General features: G+C 41.5%; 1 protein-coding gene across 1 annotated transcript in view; it reads left to right on the forward strand.

The window, feature by feature from the left end:
* Positions 1 to 1,362: 1,362 nt before the first annotated feature.
* ARHGEF28 (Rho guanine nucleotide exchange factor 28) overlaps positions 1,363 to 26,900 on the forward strand; it is a 122,778-nt gene continuing 97,240 nt past the window's right edge. Inside the window, exons 1-3 of the mRNA XM_066180737.1 lie at positions 1,363 to 1,430; positions 7,126 to 7,337; positions 8,464 to 8,507. The gene's annotated coding sequence lies outside the window, so the exon portion shown is untranslated. The remainder of the gene's footprint in view (positions 1,431 to 7,125; positions 7,338 to 8,463; positions 8,508 to 26,900) is intronic.

Genomic DNA, 26,900 nt, shown 5'->3' on the forward strand with positions numbered 1-26,900 from the left:
TTACTGACTTCTTTCTCTCCTTCAGGGATTTGAGAAGTTACTCACTTTTCCATAGGACTGAGATGGGACAATGTCTTTGAAGCAAAAATACTCACATGAACGAGTCATTTGAGTCAGGCGTGTTCCCTTCCTTCGGCAGGTGAAAACGAACACAAAACGCTTTGCTTCGATGACAACCTTTTTATACCCTTTCACCCGCCGACTGGGGGAGGGTCCCTGTCCCTTTTTCCATTGGTTGGGTACTTAATGATTTAAAACTCTCTCCCCACCACCTACTCTTCTTTCCTCTCCCTTCTCACCTTTCTCCTTTTTTGGTTATATGTTCAACATTGCTTCTTTATTGGTTCCCAAGAGCACTTAACAGATCAAATAAACCATACCTAAGCCATAGGTAACAAGTAGAAACCAGAATTAACACTTTTCTTTAGCTTACTCTGTAGTTCTTCCGGGCTGAAGCAAAATCCTGTTTAATCTCTCACAGGGAGCTATCTATTTGACCTCTGCTCTGTTACAGCAGTCTAATTTGCATCTTATCCTAGAAAACAATATAAACATAAGTGCATCTGTAGCAGCTGTAGACCTAGGATGTCAATGCCGAATAGTGACATATTAACGCTGCTGTTACAAAGGAAGTGTGCAGTCTATCTACGGCAGACAGTTATGAATTAGGTTACAGTGCAGCAAGAGGAAACTTGCTATAAGTCTGTACCCCCAAGTCTGGTACTTGTAACTCCACATTTTCAGTGCTTCACTGTCCTTAACCCGTGAAGCAGGTTGGAGGAAGAGCCTTAGGGACTCAACATAAAATATTTTTAAGAACAGCTGCAGTTACGTGTCATACATACGTGGCAGCTGAGAAGCTAAGATACGGTGTGGTTTGTCGGGATCCGTGCACTCTGCAACACGAGCACGCGTGGCAGGGCCGGGCTGATCAACCAACGCCTTGCGTGGGCAGCTCCCAGCCCAGCCCGGAGCTGGTGGCTGCGGGAGCGCGGCCCGAGGAGCGGAACACGGGGGCCGCCCCGCCCGGAGCACCCTGCGCTCCGCCGGGAGAGGGCAGCGCTCCCCTCCCGACGGCGCCGGGGGCTCCCCCACCCTCGGCCGTCGGGGCCGCGCACGGATTCCCGCGGGGCTCCCGCCGTCCATTCCCTGTCCCGTCAAGCTGCCGGCGGGGAACTGCGGCGGCCGCCCTGGGATCTGCTCTCCAGGAGCCTCCCTGCGCCGGGGGCTGTCACAAAGCGCCTTTGTTCCCTCGTCCCGCGGGCTGCCGGGGCGGGGGCGGTGCATCCACGGGCCCGGGCGCGTCCCGCAGCGCTCCCGCGGGCGGCTCGGCAGCACCGCCTCCCTCCCTGCCTGCCTCCTGCCTCCCTCGCTGACTCCCTCCGTGCCCGGCGGCGGCGGCGGAGCCTAGCCCGGGACATTGCGCGTAGGTAAGGCGAAGGGCGAACGCGGCCCGCGGCACCTGCTGCCCCGCGGCTCCGGGGCCGCTGCGCCGGGCGGGGAGCGGTGGATTGTCCCGAACCTTCGCCGGCGCGCAGCGCGGAGCTCCGCGGAGCTGCGGCGATGTTCCGCCGGCCGGGACCGCGTCCTGGTGCCGCCCTACTCGGTGCGCCCGGGCGGGCTCCGCTGGTGTCCGCGCAAAGCCTTTGCCAGCGCTGTCATTCGCCTTCAAAGCCCCGAAAGGCGGAGAGGGATTTTGAGCAGGGCTTTGTTGTGGTTTTGTTTTTAAAAATATGTTGTAGTTTGTTTTAATGTTTAAGTTAATTATTTTGCTACTCTTTATATTTTTTTATACTCATTATTAAAGGTTATTTTTTTTTCCGCCCCAGTTTTTGTCCCAGTGGGGACAAGGTATTCAGTCTTGACCGAAAAGGTGCTTGCTTTTCTCATACAGAGGAAAAGAAGTTTTTAACTTCATTACTCTTTACTTCTCTAATAGCCAAAGACGTAAAGGAAATGAAAGCTTTTCTAACGGTAAAATTCTGAGAAGCACCTTTCAAAGCAGTTTGTGGTAGTGTTTTGTTGGGGCACTGCTGTGCACATCTTAGAGATGTGCCAGGATCTAAAATCCTACTTCATTTTTATGGACTTAACTCCTGCCTCTGTATCTGATCCTGTACAAGAACGGACGAAGTTTTTCTCATAAATCTTATAAGGCACACAGATGTGACTGAAAACTTAGCAGATGTTTTATTTTACAGAAATAATTTGCTTTTTACTGCACATTGTAGAAATAGGATATCAGGGGGCACTTAACTAAGAGGGATTTTTCCACATAAGTAAAGATCGAACTGTATTCTGTGAACTCGGTATGAAAAATTGACAGGACAGTATCTGGTGGAAATATTAGACTGCTTAATTGCTTTTGTTTTTCCACAATGATGTTTGAATATTCACTGAAATAAAGAAAGTGATCATGTAGGTGTATCTTGATAATAGGCAACTCCTCTGGCTTCTCAGTTAACTTGTAAATTAGATCGTTTACAGAATTTTCAAAAACTTACAGATTTTCCTGCTGACTAATTGAGTTGTATCTTTCAGGCTTAGCATCATTTAGACAAGCAGATACCACCAAACTACATTAGTAGTTGAAAGAGGGCTTTAAGGTGGAATAGTGGCCCTTCTCAAGGGCTTTGATTATTAGAATTATGTTTAATGACCTTTGGTATAATTTTTTTTTTTTTTTTAGTTCTTAGTGTAGAATCTGTAGCACAGCTCTAGTTGTCCATGAAGGTGGAATACCAGTTACAAAAGTGTCTTTATATACACAGAATATCCTCTTGCTTTGTTAATTATAGCAGTTTGGTGTATGGCCAAGCCTGGGGGATGATGATATGTCACAAGAAAGCACTGGAGCCCCCACTTGAATGCATTAGTAGAACCAAAATGTTTCTGGTCCATTTCTTTGCTATCTTGTCATTAAACGGTACAGCTGTGCTGCATGAACTCTTTAAAGGGTTTGCTTTTGTTCTGGTCCCATGGTTTCACAGTGCCCAAACTAGGGAGTAGTAAATGCTAAAGCCATTAAAACTTTCGTAATTAGAAAGCTGCTGTCTCTGTCAAAATGGGTGTTAAAAGGAGTAATGCAGGTGCCCCACAACGTTATCAAACATATTTTGTTTCAGTAACCATAGTAATACATTTGATTTTATTTTTGCCTTTCAGTAATGTATAACCAACACTTCACATTTTTAAGGTTTCTAAAGTCTAGAACCCCATTTTCTTTTTAGTTGAAATGAAAATGCTACATTAAGAATGTTGATGCAGGAATACATAAAGAATGTATTTTGCCAACCTCAACAGCAGGCTTCTGTCAGAGGAGGCATTTTTTCCTAGAGTTTTTTCTGTGTTCTAAAACCCAAGACTGTTCCTCAGAGGTGAAGAAGTGTGATCCTTTTTTTGGAGACTCTTAAATTCCCTTCTAAGGGTCACAGAATGGCTGTGCTTTTAATAAATTAATTTGGATATATTTTGGTATTTCAATAGCCCTGAATGGGGTGAATTTTTTGAAATAAGATTTAAGCTTCTGTTTGTCTCAAATTGTTGAAAAGAGTGATATTCTAAAAGGTGGTTAGCTGCATTTCTTCTGTTCAGTTGCCTTCAAGGCCAGCTAATGTCTGGTGAAATAATCAACACTAGTGCAAACTGCTTCCTGATAAATGTGATTGGGAAAGTTTTATTTCACCTCTCAGTTTGAATAGTGTTAGAAGGCAGTAAATGAATGTGCTTGTGAAGCTGGGAGCTGAGGGTTGTGCTTTTTCCCCTCCCTATTCCCCAATGCACTAGATGTTCAGGAGACCCTAGTGGAAAAAATGAAAGACCATGTCAAAAACCTTGGCTGTAAAGTGAAATCTCTGATTTTGGGAATGTAGTATTTGTTATGCATGTATTTTCAACTTGCTAGTTTCTTCCCTTTCATTTATTTTGTCCAAGGTATTTTCATCAGGGTCAGAAAAAAGATCTGTACGTAAAAGAATATTCTGTACCACATTTGACCTGATGTCTGTGCAGTGTAGTTCCTGGTGTTGGGGAAGCTGTGAGCAAGATTTTGGTGTACTAATATGATGTAACTCATATGGAATCTATAAATTCAGGTACACAGTTTAGTTCCATTGCTCTGCTTTTATACTGGGAGATGTGGGATGTTATTAATGGACACTGGCTTGTCTGTGAGCACCATACTGAAATCTCACAGGCTTTGAACAGTACTAAGATCTCAGAAATATAAACAGACTATTTGCATGGTCAAAAATAATGAAATGGTGGTAATGGTTAGTTACACAGTCGACAAGCAGAAGAGAGCTCAGTAGAAGACCTCTTGATCTGCATGTGCTGCTAGACTTCTACAAGATATTTTGCTAAGACAAATATGTTGGATTTTAAGGCATCACAAATGATTCTCTGGGGATTCCTGCCTGCCCTCCAGTGGCCTCTGGGTGGGATGCATCCTTGCTTTATTGTTTTAGTTGACCACAAATAGAAGCTTAATGCACCTGTCTTGATGTAGTGGTAATAAAATTAATTCTCAGTGTTTTATAGGCATGAGTTTCAGTGTGACCATCACTAAAAAGAAGTGTAATTAAAAAGGAGGAATTGAATTCCAAGGCACCAGTGCAGCATCATCTAGGGTTTATTTACATATTTTTGACCTGCAGTCAGTTGCTTTACTGTTATGAAGCTGCAGGTCTGTGGCACAGAGGTGTGGGATTGTGATATGAAAGGAGAATGTAGCAAACAGAGCACAAGCAGAGACCTTATGTTTTGTTACCTTTGAATTGATATATGGGAGTATGAAATTCATGTTTTATACCACACTTCTCCTCTGTCTGTAAGCCCCAGGTTTTTGCACAAACTGTGATCTAGTGCAGCTTAATGAGCTGTGGAGGCTCGCTGCAGCAGCCACAGAGCACAAACTTCAGTGAAGTTTGTACAGGTGACTGCTGGATTGCAGAGCAGCATCAAAGCCAGAGCCCTGTCTTCACCTTCTCTGCCTCTTCCACAGTGATATGCTTTATTTACAGGGAAGAGGAGAGAGCCAAGTTGCTGGTTGTGAACTGGGTTGCTGTAGGATCAGGAAGTGCCCTTCTGTGTTTAGGAAAATGCTGATGATAGACAGTAAGTGCTGGGACAGCCAGGAGTAGTCACAGTGTTGTCTGGAGGGTCACCTTGTCAATTGATAGAAATGCCTTTCTGCTGATATTTAAATAATGCTTCTCCTTCTCTGGTTGTTTGATAACTGACATCTTACAACACAGTGAAGCCAATAACAGATTTTTTATTTTTCCATTGGTTTATTTTGTTATTGTGGGCCTTTTAACATATCATGATAATTGGAGAACCCATGCAATAAGATCCTAAAATTTGTAATGTTGAAAAGTTTGAATATGTGACAGTCCCGTAATTGACAACCAGTAAATAAAATATTGGGTGAAGAATACTGGAATTATGTATTCCAACTATGCTTTGGAATGTCTTGCAATTTTAATAAAACCTAAATTGCATGTTGTTATTCCTCTTACTAGCTTGAGCTGGTTAGGAACTGGCAATAGCATTTTTCACTAGGTTTAAGGGGATATTGTAAACTAAGAAAATAAGTTTACTTAACTAAATGATGGTCAAGATTTTTGCTCATTTTTGTATATTTACCTCTGCCTGGCTGAAACCTCGGCTGCAGGTCTTTCCAGTCTGCACCACACCACAAAATATGATTCTATTAAATTAACTGCTAAACTGGATGCTGAAAAGGGTTTTTTTTTTGTGTGTGTGTGTGTATAGATGAATTCTGCTACTGCTGTCGTTGGCAGTGTGGGCAATGCCTGAAACCAGACCTGTTTGTCTGTTAGGTGCCCGTCGTGCTGGTTTCTGTGTCAGAGGTGCGGATGTCAGAGGAAGGGATCAGGTGTTGCTCTGTGAAATTCTGTGCATTCACGAGGGAGCTCGACCTTCCCCTTGCTGTGTGGGGTAGGACTCTGCCTTAGCCCTGGAGAGGATTTGTCTGCCTGGCACTTTGTCCCCACCTTGTCACCCCCTGCTTTTGGTCGACGTGGGCAGTTCTTTGCTGTACAGAGGAGGTGAGTGGTAAGGTGCATGTGGGGGTGTCTCTTTCAGTCCCTCGATCTGAAATGGAAGTTGCACGAGTGCTGTGCTGTAGCCAGAGCTGAGTATTTCCTCCCTACGTGCATCCTCTTCTTCCTGCCTCTCCCAGCCACTTCCAGCAGCCAGGCTGAGTTACTGTAAGCCCCAGACAGAGGAAAGACGTGAGCATTGATGTGAAATATTTTTCTAAACAACTGGCACTCTTCAGAGTGTGAGGAAAGCAAAAGAAGCCTCTTAGTGCTGTGTGTTGACATTTACTGATTTTTCTGCAGAAAGCAGTAAGTACCATTAGGTACTCCTTTGTATCCAGGAAACACCATTATAAGCTGGTTTGTCAGGCAAGTACGCAGGGAAAGCACTGATAATCTTTCAGCACAGTTCTAGTCAGCTCTGTATGAAAAACCTTCGTTGGTTCTGATGACCTTATTCATCCACTCAGGATTCATGTTGAGCTAGGTACTTGGTATTTCCGACGGCTCAGGCTCCCAGAGGGTCCACAGTGTGATGCAAACAAACGGTTAAGGGAAGCCAGGATGGCACCATCTCTCCAGTGAGTTGTGTTTGTGTTTGCCAATACTAAAGAAGTTTGTGGTACTGGTGATGCAATTTTTATCCTCCAAAGGAGGAGCTACGTGTTCTTGCTCACACTTTCTGTAGTTTAGGTAGGCTAGACTGGATACCTGCCTATCTCATCCTTGCAGAGGAGGAAGATGTTGAGATACATCTCCTGAGGCTTTGGAGGTCTGGATAATCATTTGGCAAAAGCATCCAAGAGTGGCTCTTACTCTCTTGGCGTGGTATAATGATTTGAATGTGCTCTTATTTTCTTGCAGTGCAGATGGTGGACTTCAGTTTGGGTGTATTCCTTTAAAGATTGAGAACCATTTTAGGTGGAGGGGTTTGACACACTGGAATAGAGCAATGGTGTCAGGTGGTTGACTGATGTGTCTCTAGTTTCAGACAACTAGTGGAACTAATGTTACTGTTTCTTAACTTCTCTTGTAACCTTGTTTTCTTCTGTACCAACAGGGCTGTGCTTCCAGCTCTGCTGCTCTTGAGGTTGGGTTCAGGATGCTGTTGCTGGAAACAGCTTTGTCTGTTGAAGTGAGATGCCTTTGAATCAGCTGGAGGATACCTCCTTTCTACACAGAAAATAAGAAACACTTCTGTCTGAATCCTGCTGCTGAATAGCCTGGCTGGATTAGTGTTCGCCTTGATATCTTCTTCTTCCAGTATGAAAGGTTTGGATTTTTTTTTTTTTTTTTTTTTTTTTTTTTTTTTGGTTGAATGTTTGTGGCCAGTGATTTTGTAAAGGATTTTGTCTTGTTTTAGAGCTGCAGGAATGTGTGGCCTTGTGAACATACTTGAATTGATGGGATTCAGGAGATGAGGATTAGCAAGTTTGTGGTTAAAAAGGAGCATAAGCATGGATGGTGGGTGGGTCAGTTTTGGTTTCAATTGAAGCCATGCATTTAATTTCTGCATTTGTAGCAGGGAACTTCTCAAATCCCATCTGACTCATATGAGGCTGTACATGCGCATTAACATGCAATGAGCTGCACAACTGTGTTGTTCTTGGAAACTGTTCAGCTGTAAAAACAAGGCCACATCTGAGCTGACACAGCCCCCTCCCTTAAGACAGAGTCTCTTTCTGTAGCCCGTTTCGGCAAGTTGAAGAAGACTTGTGAATAGTTGTTGAGCCCACCTTGCTGCTGTAAAGATGTTGTTCCTGGCATACTTTTCTCATTTGAAAAGAGTACTACTTTTAGACTATGAATTTTTGAATTTTGAGGCTGTAGTGAATCTGAAATATAGTTATGGAAATTAGAGTTGCTGTGAAGACTGTTGTATTAGTTCTGGTGATGATTTGTGTCAGCAGTTTGCTGTTTTATAGTAGTTAAGGCAACCTGCCTTGGGGATGACTTCTATGAAGCTGCTGAAAAAATCAGCACCAGATGCTCGGGATATTGGTGGGGAGTAAAAGTTGCTACAATGCAGTTCAAGTTCAATTTTTTACTTTTAGAGATAAATGCTGAAATTCCCACTACTTAACTGGCTGCAGCTAGGAGCATCTCAGCGGCTGGGCTCAGCCTGACCTGTTTATGTTCACTGTTTCTATTACCTGAAATGCATGCAACATGTTAACTAATACCAGCCACCCCTTCTCCAGCCTTACAAAGGCATGGTTACACCAATGTTTTCTCATTCTGGGGAGATTTGGGGCAATTGGATAGCTGATAAGCTTAATATCCTCCCTCCCCACCCCAATTCTGGTGGATGTTGACCTGGTTTGCAGACATGAATTGCACATTTTATCGATGCCTCATGATAGGTGTGTAATAATTCGCTGGTTTATTCTGTTTGTAGATGCTGTGACAATGGAATTGAGCTGCTCTGAAGTACCTCTTTATGTAAGTCCTACAACACCAGGCTTTTGCCTGGAGAGTTGCTTTCTTTTGGGTAACAGCTCATTTAAAAGCAGGGTGAAGGAAACTAAAAAACATTCTCTGGTTTTCTGAGACTGGAGGCTGTTGAATGTTGCTGTCTGATGAGGCATGTGTGGAGGTGATTATTTTCAGTAGTGCAGCTCAGCTCTCTGAAGGAAGTTTTCAATTTTTTCCCCTTTGTGATCATTATTTTGTTCTCTTTCAGTATTCTCAATTGCAGTTTCCAAAAGCAGCTTTACTGCCTGTGAAGAGACACCTCTCACTTGCTTTCACACAATTTTTGGTAGTTTTTTACCTAAAAAATTCTAAACTACCATTCTCTCAGTTTCCACAAAGCAGGAAATTTTGTGGTATGTAAAAAAATAAGTTGGAATTTGTAACCAAATGGATCTTTTTTTCTTCAAAACCTGAAATAATTGCTTAAAATAGATAAACTCCAAGTTATAAAACAAATAGTAACATTAAACTCCAAGTTATAAAACAAATAGTAACATGAGCGGGGATGTATATTAGATAAACTTTATTTATTTTGTGCCCTCAAGGGGATGTGATTGTGAGTATTAAAACTTGGGAACTCTAGTAGTTATTATTAAAACCCCATAATTGTCTTTCTTATACCTGTGCTGCTTTGCAATGAGGGTAGCAGGGGCACATGGAAGATGCCTAGGGGGAAAATGGGAGAACACTGAATGGTTTTTAAAGGGGTGGCAAAAGATGAAACAAAGACAGAAACAAAACAATTATCTGCTTATTGTCATGAGATGGGGATGGAAATGGAGGAATACAAATAATCTGTATTGAAGATACAGAGTGTTTGGAGTACTGATTGGTAATGCACCAGCATGATTTTTCTTTGTATTTGTCAGCTTCAGAGTTGGAACCTCTGGCTTGCAAAAATTAGATGCCGTTATCTTTAAAGGCATCAAGTGAAAAGTATTTTTGAGGCATGCTCATGTGATGTTTATTGTGTGGTGCAAGGCTTTAAAAATGAACTTTTACAGGAAAAGTAATCAGGGACATGGTGATATCTGATCTGACTGATCTGGTAGCTTCCCATAATAAGGTAGCTGACCACTTTGCAGAGGGCAGTGCAGTGGTTTTCACACAGGTTGTTGAAAATGAAACATTTGATACTGTGTCTCATGGGAAATTCTTATGGACAATAAGGAAGGGGAAGATTAATATAAAAAGATAAAGCTTTTAAGGTGCTGCACAAACTGTTAAGGTAGAGAGAAAGATATTACAAGTGATAGTCCTTAAGTGTCATACTCAAGGCTACCATAGTATTTTGATTATAAGCCTAAAAATCAGATGTAGGCTTGCAAAATATATGTAAATTTGTTGACATCATAGTTGACAACATATTGAGAAGAATTCAGTACTATGTGAGAAGATTGAATTTTCCCACCTGTTATTTATGCCAGTAAAAAGTGGAAAGAATGGTACAAAACTGTGCATTTGGAGACTAATCATGGTACATCTCTTATGAACAAGGGTCTCACCAGGGGGAGACTTGGAATGTATTAATCACTTGTAGTGTGGTGGATGGGAGAATGGGATTTTAGTTGTGAACATTCACCCCAAGCTTTGCACAAAAGTGAGTCTGTACCAGATCTAAGCTTTGCTGGTTGTGGTCCTGTGCTTTGGTAATTTTCCAGTTGTGGTCTTCAGCCTCTCACCAACCCAGGTGTATAAATCCCAGAGGGGGCTCCTAACTTGCTAGGAACCCCATGAGAGTAGTTTGGATTGTCACCAACTCATTTTCTTGTGGGGGCAGCAGATGGAGATGGTTTCTTTCTTCTGGGTCCCCAGTGTCCTAACATGCCTGAGCTTAGTGGAGAAACATGGACTACCAGGGACTTGCAGTGGGGTGGGTTTCCCAGAACATGAGATTGTAGTAATTTTTTGACAGCCTCCTATATTTTTTTCTGTGTGTATGCCTGAGAAAGATGGAAAGTTTTCTTTCAACCCCCATCTGAAACTTGGAGAAATTTTAGCAGACCTTACACTGATCATTTGAGGTTCATGCAGTTAGTCTAATGAGTTGCTGCCTGAAAGTGCTGCAGCTTCACGATCTTACCCATCACAGTATTGTTCATAATCTGAGTGCCTTTGCAGTGTGTTTGGGAAGATCAGAGTTCTGTCCATCCCGAAAAAGTCCTTGAGTCAGAGCAGTTATCTCCTATTAGTTAGATCAAATAATGTCATCGGTTCTGGAAACTCCTTCCAAGTGCATCTGCTTTATTTGCATGACTTTGTTGGAAAACACAATCAAATCAGCATTTAAATTAAACATGAAAGCCTCTTCTGATTACTCAGTTCCTTAGTCAGTTTTCATTAAGCAGTTCTCTGACAAGCTGAGCTTGTCTAAATGCTGTTTTCGTGTCCCATAAACAGGGATAGAGAAAACATCTCTGGAAAATGAAGGGAACAAATATTTGCACTGCCATGAATTTAGGTGTTTCTCTGATGTATTCCAGTCCTTTCTGAAGGACCACAGTGGAACTGCAGAATACCATGTTGTGGCAACTGCACACTGTTCACATGCAACTTCAGAGATGTCAGCATATGGTTCTAACACATTATTTTCCACAAGAAGTGGAAGAGGTCAAAAGGTAGGGAGTAATCTCTGCTTTCCAGCCTCTGTGAAAGCATAGGTTTTGTTCGTTGAGAGAGGGAGAAATTTGCTGTATGCTGAGTCCAAGATTAGGATGCTTTTCAGACTGTATGTAAACATGCTTAGCATCTATATCCACTGGATTTTGCCCTCTTCCTCATTGTAAGAATGCTTGTTTTGAGAGGCTTGTATTTCATGTCAGATTATCTGAGAGTAACTGCAGTTTTGTGTTTATAATACACATTTTTGAAGATTATATGCAGGGTACACTGTTGACTCACTGTATGTATTCACATATGTTGGCACAGCTGGAGGATGTGTCCATACAGTGTGGCTACTTCAAACTATCACCCTTCAGCACTGAATTTCTTGGCAAATCTGAAATAGTATGTGTAGTCTTGTTGGCCTAGTGATGGCTGTTCTATTTTGTTATGTAAGAGGGAATGCTTTCTGAAAGCTCTAGGATCATGCTGATTTAATATAATTTTTGTGAAATATTATTTAAGAATACTCCACGCAATTACTCCATTTTGAAAAATGCATTATTTAATACATTTCTTCTGTATTTAATTTTGGAGGCAGCAGTGCATTGAAATCTAATTACAACACACATCAACGCCATGATTTAAAAAATAAATGGTAATGAAACAGAAAATCAAATATTTGAAGTACATTTCCTCAGTTAATTTGAGGAGCCTGTTCTTGGCTTCTAGACAGCAAATTACTGTTAACCACTCTATAAAATTAGTCTTTATAAGCCAGTCTAGTTTTCAGGTTTGACTAGCCAAGAATACACCAACAATTCAGACATCTATTCTTTCAGTGCTAATAATGCATCATTTAAGTATTTGGAACTTGAATGTAAGTAGCTTTCCCCCTCCCAAACTATGTTTTTTTTTTAAACCAAAACAAATAAAATTATATTTAGCCAGTTTTTTTCTGTCAGAAGAGCAGCAAGTTGAGTTTTTCATTTCACTGTGTACTAAAGACAGCATGTGGAATAAGATCTCACTGTCTTCAGGCAGACACTGGTCTCATTGTAGATGGAATAAAGACTATTCATGAAAGATGGAAGATAAAAAGCAAAATATTTAATGAAGTACTCTTCAGATAATAAAGAACTTATGTATGGCAGTTGTTCCTCCTATTGTAAGCAATTTTTGGTGTAGAGAAACAAATCTCCCTCATGGAAAATCATTCCTTCTTATTTAATGGTAGGTAACTGGTTTTTGTTTGTTTTAAAGAATTGTTTTTGATTACCGACTTTGATCTTTGACATAGGCAAAGAAATACCTTGCTGGCATGGGGCAAACATATTGTGGAAGTAGTGAGCTCCCAAGAGCAGTAAATAAGTGTTCTCAGAAGTTTGTAAATTATTCTCTGCTGGGAGCCTTTTGAATGTTTCCCATGGGAGCAGGAGAGAAATGCTGAGCCACAGAGTTTCGTGGAGACACCAAAGGGACCTCATCTCCCCAGGAGAAGGTGCTGAAGGTTATGTGTCTGTCTTTCCAAAGAAACTTTTGGATATTAATTCTCTGGGAAGAGGCAGAAACACAGGCTCCTGGCTCTGAGACTCAAGATCTCTTGGAAATTAAAATTTCCACTTGCTCCTGTGCTGCAATGTGCTTACTATTCTCAATAGTATGCTCTATGCTCCTATTGCCAACCACTGCAGCTGGCTAAAAGTCCTCAGGGTCTAAGCTTAATTAACTTGTCTTGTACTCTGTAATACAAATTCTCCATCTCAAGGTGTCTCTCCTCATGTTTTTACTTGAGGACAGTTTTGTTTCTGACATTTACAGCTTCCTGGGTGAAGCATATGTGCCAAGGAGAGAGGTGCTTAATATTAATGAATGGAATTATTCCTACAGGGAGGTCTTGGAGGGTTTCTCTGGCTGTGCTGGGAAGGGCAGAGAGTAAGATGTGGCAAACAGTCTGCTTGCAGCCACAGTGTCTCAGGCCCTGGAGACTCTCAGACTTTAAGCTCAGTGATGGTCTTTGCCTGGGATGGGTCTGCAAAGTGTCAAACACTATTCCAGAATGCTTTTGTGTGATTCGAGTGGGAAGTGGCAGTAGGACTCAGGTATTGATTGTGAGTAGTTTGTTGTCTCCCTTGCCAAGCTGCTTACCTTCCCAGTTCCTCCATGCAGTAGTTGATGTTTGAAGAAGAGTGGAAAGGAATAATTTTCCATGGTTGGATACAACTTTTGTATTTGCTGCTCTTGCCAGGTATTTGTTATCTTCTAGCCAGCCCTTTGTGGAAAGAAGATGGTTTCTAGCCTGTCTTGTCCGTTCTGTGCCTTCACGTTTTTTGCTCTTGCAGTGGGTCCGGCCATAATTCTGGGCCTATCTGTGTATTCAGTGAGGCTGAAATAGCTGCCTTACTTAGACTTCAAAACAGAAAAAAGAAGTGTGGTTTAAAATGTAAATGTGTGTTGGCCTTTCAGCATGCCTTTGCAAATGCACAGAGCTGTGCTGGCCTGACCCAGCTCTGGCTGGAGTCAGGAGTAATTTGTTGTTGTCTGCTCTGAGAGCCTGGTCAGGTCCATCATGGGAAAGCCTGCATGGGGATGCACAGGAGAGTATGCACAGGCTGGCCTCTGGATGCAGGCTTGCTGCCAGAATGAGGCTGAGAAAATGTGTCTAAAAGAATGGGACTTATTTTAAAAGATATGAAAGAAAAAATGAGTGCTTCAAAGGGTGTCCATCAGCAGGCAGATAATTTTTTTTCCACTTGTATATATTTTTTTTTCCCTCTCAGTCTTTAAATTGAGGTTTTCCTAGGCAGGGGCTTTGTGCTTACATGTTTTTGTGTACTGTCAGCAACAGTAGAGCCCTGATATTGCATAGGACATGAGAATAATAACTAGTCTGATTTGTGTATTTTAAATCAAGTCAACTGAAAGAGATTTCTCCTTTTCTTTGTGTCAGCAGTTGCATGTCAGAAGGGATGTCAATTTTCTTACTGCAGAAATTTTCTGACCTATGTTAACAGCTCATTCTTAAGCTTTTAAATTCCTCTGTATTACTTTATGCATGAGCATAAGTTGTTGTGTCCCTGACAACAAAACACTGAATAATACTTTCAGTGATAGACAAGCAAGAACATTAATGTATGTTTTGGCACTGAGCTTAAAATTTTTTTCTGTTTCTTCTGCCTTTCCCCCTCTTGTTTCTGATAAAAGCATTCCAGATATTTTTATTTCTATCCAGTCATTCCAGAATTAAAAGATATCCCATTTCTTTATTTATTAATTACTTGTTTATTACTTTGCCATATGGGACTCTGAAAATTTTTCTCCACCTTAGCTGTTTGTCACAGTTTGATTATAAGCTAAACACAGCTTTAAGGCTGGTGGTGGCAAGGTAAGGAAAATAAAGTCAGTTTGATGTAAAGTACTGATTTGTTATAGACTTGCTCTGTGGCTCAGATTGTTTAAAAACACTGTTAGATTAATTCTGCATGAACAGTCAGTTCCATGTCTGTCTCTCACATTGCTCCTGACATAGAGCAGGCATAAAAAGCACAAAGCCAGCATAAACTCTGTATCATGTGCTCTCACTGATGCCTCAGGGTTTTAGCTTTTTTTTTTTTTTTTTTTCATGCATTTGTAATCCTGCAATTCTTTAGTGTATAACTCTAAACTCCATAAAGAGTGTTAGCTACTGTTTTCCCATTTTGGTCAGAAAAAATTCCTCTCTAGGCCTGAGGGCCAAGGACGCCTCACTGTCTCAGGCCCCAAGAAATGTACACAAAAGTGAGTTGTGGGGAGCAAACTTGGGGTAAGTTATTTCATTATCTGAAGCTGTAATTCGAAGATTAACCCTCTGGCCTGGTTTAAGGCAAATTTGGGTGAAAACCTCCAAATGGGGTCCCTCCAGAACAGCAAACTCAAGCGGCCCCTTACCATACTGGTCCGGGAAAAGATTTCCTTGGAGAAATTGGAAAAAAACCTATTTGTTTAACAATCGAAGTATCCACAAGCACAAAAAAACAAATAATATTAAACAACAAGACCTCTTGCTGCCCTAAGAGATGGCAAATTCAGATAGTCCTTGTTGTGGAGCGTGGATCAGTTTGCTCAGTCCCTCCGGTGCTGGAAAACGCCCAGGCCTAGGCCCTGCTGGGCCGCGGGTGTGAGCTCCCGGTGCTCCTCTGGGCCTTCAGTCCAGATCAGGTGTAAACAGTTCCAAGAAAAATGAAAGAAAACAAAAAACAGTCCAGAGAACCCCTCTGCCTCAGCTAGTTAAACCAGCTAAGAGTAAAAGAGATCTCTGTCCTGCTGTCTGTCCATGCTGCTGTAGTGGTTTGAAAGCAAAACAAATGAGAGGCTCCAAGTCAGAGATACAATTTAATAGGAAGAAAGGAAAGAAAGTAAACTAGAATAGATGCAATAATACAAAAGACCACTGACAGAGTCAGAATACAACCTGAGCGTAGTGATGGAAGCAGTCCAGATGAGGTGGTCTTCCTGAAGCAGTGATCCTGTAGAAAGGTCTGGCAGCTCGGGTCCTCTGGGAATCCAGTGGGTAAGCGCCCCTCTGGTGTTCAGAGTCTCAGCTTATATCCAGGCTGGAATGCTTGATTCCTCCCTCTGGGCGGAGCATCTCACAATGGGATGGTGAGTCATGTGATAAGGCCTGATGGGCCCATTAACAGGAGGTAGTCCAGGAGGGGGTTATCTGTGAGCTGTGTGGCAAAGGTGCTGATGGGCTCATTAACAGAAGATAAGCCAGAGTAGAGGAGGCAGGGAGCACTGCCTCACCTGGTTTCAAAAGTTCATGAAGATGGTGATAGAATAGACTTCAACCCAGGACAGCTGCATACAACACAGTCCAGGAGTGGAATGTGGAGGGATGAATGCAGCTTCTGAAAACAAATTCGGCACTTCTTTCTCCCCCTTCACTCTCAGAACCAGTCTTAAATGTACAGAACATGATATCCAACAAATAAAGAACAGAACAGTAAACAGTTGTTGAAACCAATCGTGGTGGCCTGCATCTGGAAATCCTCCAAAGATCATTTTGTGTTGCACCTGTTTTGCTGGGGCAGGTTCCTGGTGAGGAAGGTGGTGGTTTCAATGTGGAAGAAACTCAGTCCACGTTAATATCCAGTTATTTATTGAGGCATGGACTGTCTTGCAGCAGACTAGGGATGAAGCACAGTAGAAATGTCATAAAGTCACCCTAGGACACCCTCAAAATACAAATGGACCAAACTCATAAAAGTATGAAAACCTGAGACCCCATCATCCATTTTGGGTGTAGCCCCTGGGGGGGGCTTCATCTGCCCAAAATGTACCCGAAGGCCCTTCAATAAATATAACTGCTTTTTATTACCTTAATTTTGTCTGGCCTCTGTTTTTAGGTAGCCCTACAAGGTGTCATCACTAATTCAGCAAAAATGAGATTGTGTTGACGTCTGACATGGGTCGGGTTAATGTGGGTGGATGTTGCTTATGGTGATGTGGAAGTGGTGTTGCTGCCAGCTGTATCTTAAATTGAGTAAAGGCCTGGTTGAGAGGGTTAAATAGAAGAAACAGGACTGAGGAGGAAAAATTTTTTGTGGTAAGATAATGCCATAGAAAATAAAAACCTGGAAAGCATCTGGGCATATTGCACGTGTGCTGAATGAAAAGCATGTGTCTGTTGCATGCTTCTTTTTAAAGAGGGTAATGTTAAAGGCAACTTAACAGTGTGCAGTAACATAGAGACTTGCAGACATATGTATGTCATGACCTGTTACTTTATTTCTTCTTTTTAGAGATTTTTTTTTTTTAAATTCTGTTGGATTGTAATTCCTTCTGATGGAGGCGAATCTTGCTGTTCTCACCAAATTCCTTGTTTTTCTGTCTGTGTCTCTGAAGGGAGTATGTCTTTGCTGAGGCTAGTGAGGAGATAGAAGGAGTAACTCATTTTGAGACATCAGCTTTGGGTAAAAGCCAGTGTATGCCATTTCAGAAACTCCCAACACAGCAGATATATTTCAGTTCGTCATTGAAGGGGGAGTATTGCAATAAGATTGATTAAAAACCCAGAAGGTTTGAGGACGGTCTCCTATAAACCCCAACAACATAAAACAATCCTTTATCTTTTTTCCCCTAATCAAGGCCAAGGACTTCTTAAGCCCTGAAAGAAGAACAAAGTATGTACCAGGTGCAGAAGGTGGGAGAGGCCAGACAGGGATTGTTTGGGTGGGAGGAAGTTCACAGTGCTGTGTGTTAGGGGGCTATGTGAGTGGTGTTTTCAAACAGGGTGGGGAAAATCCATCTCTGAGGAGTAAACCTGGGCAGCTTTGATCCTGCTGTGAGGCAGGGGAGTCAGCTTGTCAGTATCTCATCCATCCTTCTTTGCTTGGAGTGTAGTTTTGTCATCAGTTTGGATGTAACAAAGTGCTTAATTCTTTTCTAGTCTATGTGGGCTACTTACTCAAAAAGGTGGCTGTAGCTTCTACCAGTACTTACCTTTCCACCTAAAAAGTCACTGCATCTGAACCAAAGTGAGGAACTTCGTATCAAAAGAGGGAAGCTTATCTGCCTTCATCAGGAAATCCCTCTTCTAGTGCTTTTCTATTCAAGATAGTGCTGGGACCTTGCTAGCAGCATCCTTCAGATTTTATTTTGGTGTTCACTGAACACTTTCTTTTCTTGCTTCTTTGACAAGAACAGTGAACTACCTCAGCTACTAGTCAGTGGGCTTCTTGTGTGCTGTATTGCCTTAAGCACATGTGGGGGTGATGTTTCTTTCTTTTGCCTGTGATGCCTTGGAAGGCTGACCCAAAACAGAGACTAGACTGAGCTAGAGAATAAAGTAGATATTTATTGAAAGGCCTCTAGGATACACCTTGGGCAGGACAGGGCCTGACCAGGGCTACCCCCAAGGTGGACAAAGAATGGTGACAAAATGGCTGACCAGTCACGAGGTCTCACATTTTTGTATGTTGTTGTACATTTGCATATTGGGGTTTAAGTGTCCAGTTACAACTCCAGGTTGTGAGGTCTCATCCTTCTTGTTCCTCCTCTCAGTCCACCTTTGTTTGTGCTTTTGGGCCTGAATGTTATCCTTGGTCTTCAGCAGGAAAAGGATTTGTTTTGTCTACCTGCTCTGTGAAGAAAGCTCACTGACACTTAATATGAGGCTCAGAACTGCACCCCTAGTCAGCACAGAATCTGAAAAACATGAAAGCTAAAACTTAAGGCGTGACCTGAAGGTGCCTGTTTAAGTGCATCCTCTGCATTTCTCAGAAACCTGCCGCATGCTGAAGAAGTACCTAGAGGTATTTGGTGCATAAAGCTGATATCATTTGGAGAACCTGCTGTGGTGCATTTCCCAAATGTTGGCAGTGCTATTTTCCACAGGTTCAGGAGCTGAAGACCAGCCGTGTGCAAAAAAGTGAGGTTGTCTGCGTGCTGGTGGAGTTTTGCAGTGTGAATCAGCAGAGGACTGGCTCTTCTAGAAGCAACTCTGCATGCATATTTTATTTTAATAGAAGTGTATGTGTGGGCTTTTGGACAAAATGTAGTATTAAATGTGACTCTATCAACACATACCTCGTCTCCAACTTTGTGTGTGGAATTATGCTCATTGCATTATTCTGGATAGAAAAAAAAATTCATATTCAGTTGTTTCTTCCCTGAAGTTATTAAACGGGGGAAAAATTCACCCTGTTTTTGTTTAGGATATTTTTAGCTATACAGTTAGAAAGTTAATGCTTCTAGAGAAATGTTTGTCTTTTATCTCTTTTTTTTTTTTCAGTTTGTAACTTCTTTCCTTCGCTGCATGCAGTGTTGCTGTTTCAATGTGTGCTGAATCCCATTGCATTCAATTCAGTTGGGGTGCATGCTGAAGCTTATGGACTTAAGCAAATCCATAACTGCATTTACTGCAATCTATAGACAAGGTCTGTCTGGTGGACACTATAAAAAATATAACAGAACATCAGAGAAGCATGTTTATAACTTTTTTTCTTGCTATTAAAGATTTGAATATGGTTGATTTGTGTTAATTTGGAATTTCCCTACTGCCAAAGTTTCCCTATTTTAGCATCTTTTGCGTAGAAGTGTTCACAGTTGCAGCTGAGTTGCAGAAGGGTCAGTAAAACTGTATGGATGCTACTCTTCTTGTCCAAGGACAGGTAAAATATAAATATTTTTTGAAGTGAGTCTTCTCAACAGTGAAAAAATATTGGTGTGAAATTGCAGTGTCCAGTAGCAGCTGACATAGAGGAAAATATTCCTATAATTGCTGGCAATACTTGGGGATTTGCATTTATTTTAATGGGTTGGGACTTGCATTTTGGGTACAATTAAGCCATTGTTCTACTCCAGCACGTAAATATTTTTCTTACAGCATGTAATTACAAATCTGGTATTTGTTTGTCCTGTTGCATTCAGAGGTGATATTCTTGAAAGCCCTGTATAAAACTTCACTTCTTAAGCTGTTATGCTACATGCATAGTTTGGTAAAGAAATTTCTAGTATACGTTAGAATGTGTTACTTTTATGGTAAATAGCTGCTGGGAAAGCAAATTTATCCAGGCTATGTATGCAACGATAGAGAGCAATTGTTGAAATTAAGCATGGTGGCCTGGATCTGGAAGTCCTCTCAAGATCTTTTTGTGTTGCACCTATTTTGCTGGGGCAGGTTCCTGGTGAGAAAAATGGTGGTTTCAAAGTGGAAGAAACTCAGTTCAGGTTAAGTTAATTATTGAGGCAGTTATTTATTGAGGAATGGACTGTCTTGCAGCAGACCGGGGATGAGGCATAGTGAAAGTGCCACGGTCAAACCTCCAGCCCCTCCTGCCTGCCTGGATCCTACCATGCTGCAGCTGTGAGGGATTGCTACCCACATTTCCCTCTTCTCCTCACAAAGAGCCTGCCTCAATCCCTTGCTGGGATGCAGAACAGGGTCAGATGAGTGCCAGGAGGTAGAAGCACTTCTCCCGAGTCTGGCCTTTGCTACTTCCCACCCAGGAAAGTACCACCTCTCAAGTACCCTAGACAAACCAAGGGAAAATGTGTATCTGAAAAAACTGTTTGGTGTCACTGAAAGAGTGTATAGACCTATAAATCCTGTTAAAAATACAAACTTTTCAAATCTTCTCCCTGGTGCCAGTGTCAGGAGAGTGTTTTCCCTGGTAATAAGAGGTAGGCTTTACTTTATGGATCCCAGAGAGGTGAAAATGAACACTTCCCCATCCACAGGTTTAATGTGTTCAGAGTTGAGTCTGTTTCTCTTAAGGTCCCCTTGACTGCAGTGTCTTCTCCCAAATTCCCCTGTATGCTTTTCTGGTTTTAATTTTAAGGATTGAGATCTTAGCTTTCAAAAAATCGATGTCAAAACGTATCTTGGCTGCAATAGGCTGAGGGCTTCTCCCATGTTCTTTTCCTTCTGTTTTCTGGTATCTTTTTTGCAGTCAGAGGTGTAGATGCAGCTGCGTGAGGTTCTCTGCGGTTCCAGGCCTGAGTGGTGTTTGAGACGTCTCCAGTTTCCATGTGTTCCTGTGGTGGTTCTGGAGAGCTGAATACCTCTTTTTAGCCATATATGTGTAAATCTAAGTAAGATAATGGCTGGTTGGTCTCAGTGAGTGCCCTTTGACTTTAAAATTTGTTTTCTCAACTAGTTCATCATAATCAACACAGTGTGAGTTTGAGGCAAGGGTGGGATTCCCCTGCATCTACCTGAGAAATGAGCTGTGGCCAGGGACTGTGTTCATTTGCTGAGATGGTGAAGTGGCACATCCTTTCCCTTGCTTTGATTAAGTGGGGACTCAACTATCTGAGGTTCACCTGGACCCTGAAAGCATGCTTGAACATACCTACACATAGAAATCAAGCTCTCTCTGTTGCATTTTTCCCAAGTTTGTGAGGATACAGAAAACCTTAGTAAGGCAAGGAAAGAGTTGGGAGAGAGGTTAGGCTGTTAAATGAATAAACCTGTGAAAATGGTGTCAAAGACATCTAGCAACTGGATTGTCAAGAATCTGGCCCTTCTGGATCCATGCTCTCACAGCTGCCTGGTATTCAGTGTACTTGGTCCCTTTTCCAAAGGTGAGGCACCAGAGTGACTTATCTCATTTGGGTTTTGGTATCTAGAGGATAAGCTTAAACTTTATATTTAGAAATGCAGAAGAAACTGTTGGAATGTGTCAGCTTTGGTGTCTGGAACAAACTCAGACCAAACATCATTCTGTAGGACACAGTGGTCTCATTTCAGCTGCTGTGTATATTGTAGTTTATTTCTGTTGATTTTGCTCTTTTTGTATTGATATCTGAGTATTGATATCTGAGTTAGGGCTTAATTACTTACTTTTAAATGCCAACAACTGTAATTTTAGTTTCTTTGTGCTTTAGTAGTAAGTCAGTGCCAGAGTCTTTTTTGCAGACTTGAGAAGGTGCTTTGGTCATTCCTTGCAGAATGGGTTGTGAATCAATGGAGAAGCCCTTCTCTCACATGTGATGAGAGTGATGTTGTGCAAATGAGTTTCCTAAGTGTGAATTTCTCATGGAAGTCACAAAAAAGCATTTCATTGTTGTTTATGTAGATCATTTAATTGCTGTAGTAGTTAGGTGAATATGCTTTGATTGAAAACCTGGATTGAGCACGCTGGCTCTGCCAGGAAGCAGTGCTTTTACAAAAGCGGTGTTATCTCCCAAAAAACTCCAGGAAAGCCTTGTGAAGCAGATATTTCTGTGGTGGAGGACTAAATTAGTGCATCTCATTGCAAGATCCAGCCCGCTCCCCTCTTGCTTGTGTGGCTTTTTAGGAAAGGAGGTGGAAGATGGGAGCTGGAATTGCTCCCACTCCTGTGACTCTGAGTTAATTTGTCTGTGGTGGAAAGATCTGTTCAGGTAGTTTCTGCTGCAGCCTGCTCCTGGGGTTGGACTGACCTTGCCTAAGCAACTCAAGATACAAATACTTCTGCAGGGATTGTGTATAAAACTTGAATTAATTTCTCAAAGTATTTTTCTGTGTAGGAGTTTTCTAGAATGCAAGTGATCTTTGTAGAAAAAAAAATTATTAAATAGGTCCTGTAATATAATTGGCTTCACGCAGAGACAATTTAAAGTAAACTGATACATGTTTCAGTAGCAGCAGCAGCAGCAAGAAGAAATATATTTGAATAGAGCAACATGAAACAAGAATATCTGAAGGCAGGATAGAAAGTGCTGGAGATGATGACAGGAGCTTGCATGAAATAACTGTTTCTGATGCCAGGTGTGATAACCATACAGCATCAAAAATAATATTCCTCTATTTCCTTCTGTGTTATCTCTGAATTATCTACTGTAATACAGGGTTCAACCCTCTTTTTGGATCATTTGAGATTTTCCAATTGAATCACTGAATTGTTTGGCCACATACAAGCTAGCTGCCAACTTGCCTTCCTTTTGTAAAATCTTTGCATAAATGACTATGACTTTAATTTTCTGGAGTGTTGTAAGGAGTGAGCTGTATAAAACTTTTTTTTTTTTTTTTTTTTTTTAATGTACACGTGAGCTTTCCACTGCCTTTTTTCCTCTAGACAAGGATTTGTGAAATTCTCCCTCATTTTACATTATGTAATGTAATTAGTTTATTATGTTTCTTAGTGAACCTAAGTTAACATTTTTTAAAAAGGAGCAGTATGGCTACAATTTGGCTTGAAATTTTTCCCCCTGATGGCTGTTAATAAAGTGCCAGACATTTCCACGGAATATCTCCCTTGTTTTGCATAGTTAGGGCAAAGAAAACATGAAAGCTGTGTGGATGTATCTGCTGTCTGACACAGAGGGCATAGAGATGGTTCAGGAGTTTTGGTCTCAAGTGCCTGTGTGGAAGAAATTCTGCTGTGCTCCTGTGCACCAGGCAGCTGTCAGCTAAGAACCCACTGGAGCAGACTGTGGAGAGTCTTCAGAGACTTACCCTATTCCTATCTCCCAGAATAGCCATTCACATTTGTGACAGTTCTGGCTTCTTTTCCTTTGCCAAGGTTGGGGTTAATACATGGGAGTCGCTGTTTGTGTTTGGACTTGGATGTTTATTATTTCTTTTCTATTTACAGACTCACAAGCTGTGAGGTCTAGGTAAATGAGGTAAAATGGAGCACCTCTAACTCTTTCCAAGGTTATTTAAGCACTAATTACCCAATAACGAGGTGACACCTACATTATTTGTATTTCTGACCCAAAATGACCACCCAAGGCCCATGATACGGACCTTTTGCATCCAGTTACAGAAAACCACCCAAACCCACGGATGAAGAAGGAAGAAGAAGGACTCAGACAATGCCCAAAGTCCTCCATCTTAACTCACATGTACTACTATATACTAAAATCTTAAATCCAAGTTTTTCACCCTGTGAGATCACACGATACTATTCAAACTACACACCCACAACCCCAGTGCTGTCACTCAGTCTCGGGAACCTGTTCCAAGGCCTCAAGTCAAATGTGCTGCTTGCCTGAGGGTCAGCACCTTTTAGCACAGAAAGCCTGAAGTTTTCAGCCCCCAGGGTTCCAACACATATTATTATTCAACAGATCAAAAAGGGTTATTCACAACTGCAATAATTTTTTTTTAAACGTTTGTTTTAATAACAACACTAAAAACAGCAACTGAAGTTGTAATAATAATAATGCATTCTGGTTATAGTAGTGCAAAACCCAAAGAGAAGTAGAAGAAAACACTTTGCAGCTATAATAACACTTTAGGCCACTAAAAAGTGTTTGGGGATGACAGGCATGTTTGCTCGTGGTACTGAACTCGTAATGTTGTTTACATCTGTCCTTACGGGAGCACCCCTATCTGTGGAAGATTTTGTGCTTGAAACCAGCCTTTGCCTCTTCACCCCAGTTCATTAGATTTGTCTGCACTGAAGAAGAAAACACATGCAGAATTCACATTGCTATAAGTGACAAGAAAGATTTCCTTGGGGAAGGCAGGCCAAGGTGTGATGTGGTGGGTGTCAAGAGTCACGCTGCAGTGGAGTGTTTGGCTTATAATGGACAGGGTAACAACAGTCAGAGGCTTAATTGTGGTTTTCAGCCACAGAATTTTCTGTGCTACCGTGTTGTGCTTTGTTTTTTACAAGACTTGTTTACAGAGCTGGTGGAGTCAGTGCTGTGGTGACTGTTTTGAGTAGAGCAGGGCAGGCATCTTTGGAAATATGGCTCAGATATTCTTCTGTGTCATGTTTTCTGCCAGATGTTGGGGCAATTCTGCCTTATTTAGAATAACTGTGGCAGTCTGGAACTCTGCTGTAGCACACTGTCCTCCTCCTCAAGGAAATGCAGTTTGATCTAAATTTCCTCCCTCAAACTTGTCAGATATTTGTTATTGTTTGCTGCTTCTTAGATCCCTTTCCTGTTCTTTTTTGAAGCTATTGTGTGACAGGCTTTTCTTGGCTGGCTGCTTTCTATTTACTATGAAGAAATCTGCAGACAGATATCTGGGAACTAGTGTTCTTTGAAACCGTTTGTAGAATTGCATTGGTGCTTCTCTTTGAAAACTAAGTCTAAGTAATTTAAATCACTTCTGAATTTTTTTAGTTTTTAAAACAAAACTTGCTTTTGTAAATAACAAAATGTTTGGGTTCAGGTTAATCTGATGCATTTTAAATAAAAAGCCAGTTATATTTGTGTGGGGTAGGGTGAAAGGAATTGCCTGAGAGACATTATTTAAAAGGCATTTTTTAAAATCAGATTTGCTTTCGCGGGCATAGAAACAGTGTTATTTTCCCAGCGGAAGTAGGAAACTGATGATTTGTCATTGTGTCACAGCCTCTGTGCAGTAGAGTTATAAAGGTTACAATAAATTTGGATCTCAATTATACATCAGTGGGTCCGTTGAAGATGAGAAATTTACTAGATGTTTCGGAATGCACTTTCATTTTTCAGGACAGGACAGGACAGGTGACTATACATGCAAAATTGGCAAACACATTTACCTCCCAGAGGATGCTGAGTTTTACTCTGCTTATGATGGGTCCCTGAAGAGACACATAGTGTTTGCTGAGTGAGTTAGTGACCACAGTCTTCAGTCCATACTTCCAGGGGAGCCTTAACTCATGTTTATATTTTTCCACTCTTTGCTCTACCCCAACCCCATTTCAAAGCTGGGCATGCATGGCTGGACAGTTTGGTAGAATTGTTTTATGTCTCTGTAATGGAGAAAATGCAGGGATTTGAATGATCACCTTTAGGATCCAGGGTGAGTTTGACTCTCCATAGGTGATCCCGCCTTTTGTAGCAATTGGATAAAGTAGTATCAGATTAATCTTTACTGGAATTGCATCATTTTGCATGCATTAAAATGCGGTCTTCAGGGATGGCATAATTTTTAATGTGACTGTATGCCACAACTGTTTGCCTCTGGAAATCCTAACACCTGAAAAAGTCCTGTTTTTATTGAGCCTTCTGTTGGTGCAGCTGTCAGCCTGGCTAGCAAGGCCCTCCTGCCTGTGATGCTCAGAGCTCTGCTGGAGCTGCATGTGGTACAGAAGTGTCTGGGAAACTGTTCCAGGGTGCCTCACTGGAAACAAGGGATAAATGTGTTGCCTCCCAGCTGGCTCTCTGCCCTGGGCTTGTCTCCGTCATGGATGTAACATACACCCTGCTTGTCACCTTTATTGTGTGCTTTGTGACCTTTTCATTTGTGTGAGTAGGAGGCTCTAAGACATGGTGTACCTGTGCAATAGGATCTCCTTGTTTTCTCTTGTGTTCTAAAGAGGATTTAGAGTCTGAAAATAAGTGGAGAGTATAAAAAAGGGAAGTTCATCGCTGCTACATAGTGGCTCCTTTGAACCTGTAAATGCTAAGTAATTGTCATGGATTACAACTGGAGAAAATGCAATGCCAGGCTTGTTCCAAGTCAGTTTTAATTTTGCTTTTAAGGTCTCAGCATATTCTTTCACACTGTTAAATGGTTGCTTCTGGGGTAGGAACAAAATCAGAAGGCTACAGGCAGCACTTAATCATGACAAAAGCCATGAACAGATGAAAATAAAATGTGAGGTTAAACTGTATCGCTGCTGATGATGTTAGTGTTTTTTTATGGTAGCCAAATTACACATAAGGAAACACAGAGCACTTTAAAAACAACTACAGCTGTGGTAAGCACATGCTTCCTTCTGCAGTTACTAGATTGCACAGGTACTCATAGCTGTTCAGAGCATGTTGGAAAATTTAAACCTGTGCACTTAGTACATCATGGTTAACTCTACAGTGAGAGGTACAGCTTGCACTTCTTTTATGGCATCTATTCTCCCTTAGATGTCAAAGGAGTAGGAGGGAAATACAAAGTGCTGAAGAGGTTAAAGAGACAAACTCCCTTGGACTCTGAGGGTCCCAGCTGGAAGTTACAGAACTGATACAGCACTTAATCAAATTTGCAAAGAGCCTGAAGAGTGCATTAGTTAAAAGTTTTTGGGTTTTAGCCTGGGTTAAAAAAAAAAATCAGTTAATAAATAGATGTATTACTCCAAATTCATTTGGCAGGCCACAATTCCACTCTTTTCATGTGCATCTAATTTTTCTTAATTCTTATCCAAGAATCTTCAATTTTTTCCATGGTGGTTAAAAAACCTGCTACTAAAAAGACTGGTTCTAGAATTGATTGAGTTGGTATAACTGGGAGCACTCTCAGTTCAAGTCTAGTCTAATCCAAGTTCATCAGTATAAATGCTTGGTGGACGTCCTAAGACAAATAGATAAAATGAAAGGGAAGAATAAAATAATTTTGAATAAGCAGCCACAGCTCAT

The sequence above is a fragment of the Chamaea fasciata genome, unplaced genomic scaffold, assembly GCF_029207755.1.
Source record: "Chamaea fasciata isolate MVZ Bird 193981 ecotype frontalis unplaced genomic scaffold, bChaFas1.0.hap1 SCAF_4, whole genome shotgun sequence".
In the NCBI taxonomy this organism is placed as follows: Eukaryota; Metazoa; Chordata; class Aves; order Passeriformes; family Sylviidae; genus Chamaea; species Chamaea fasciata.